Below are 619 nucleotides of genomic sequence, written 5' to 3' on the forward strand. Positions count from 1 at the left end.
ATCTTTGTCCTCATCCTCATCCTATCCTCATCCTCATGCTATCCACATCCTCATCCTATCCTCATCCTCATCCTCATTCTATCCACGTCCTCTTCCTCATCCACATCGTCATCCTCATCCTCATCCTATCACCATCCTCCTACTCATCCTATCCTCATCCTCATCCTCATACTCATCCTCATACTCATCCTTATCCTCATCCTATCCTCCTCCTCATCCTCATCCTCATCTTCATCCTTATCATCATCCTCTTCCTCATCCTATCCACATCCTCATTCTCATCCTATCCTAATACTCATCCTCATCCTATCCTCATCCACCTCCACATCTTATACTCGTCCTCATCCTCATCCTCATCCTATCCTCGTCCCCTTCCTCATCCAATTCTGAACCTCTTCCTCATCCTCATCCTATCCTCATCCTCTTCCTCATCCTATCCTCCTCCTCATCCTATCCTTATCCTCATCCTTATCATCAACCTCTTCCTCATCATATCCACGCCCTCATCCTCATCCTCAACCTATACTCATTCTCATCATCATCCTATCCTCATCCTCCTCCTCACCCTCATCCTCATCCTCATCCTCATCCTCATCCTCATCCTCATCCTCATCCTCAT

This window comes from Lupinus angustifolius, unplaced genomic scaffold (genome assembly GCF_001865875.1).
Source record: "Lupinus angustifolius cultivar Tanjil unplaced genomic scaffold, LupAngTanjil_v1.0 Scaffold_461, whole genome shotgun sequence".
NCBI lineage: Eukaryota > Viridiplantae > Streptophyta > Magnoliopsida > Fabales > Fabaceae > Lupinus > Lupinus angustifolius.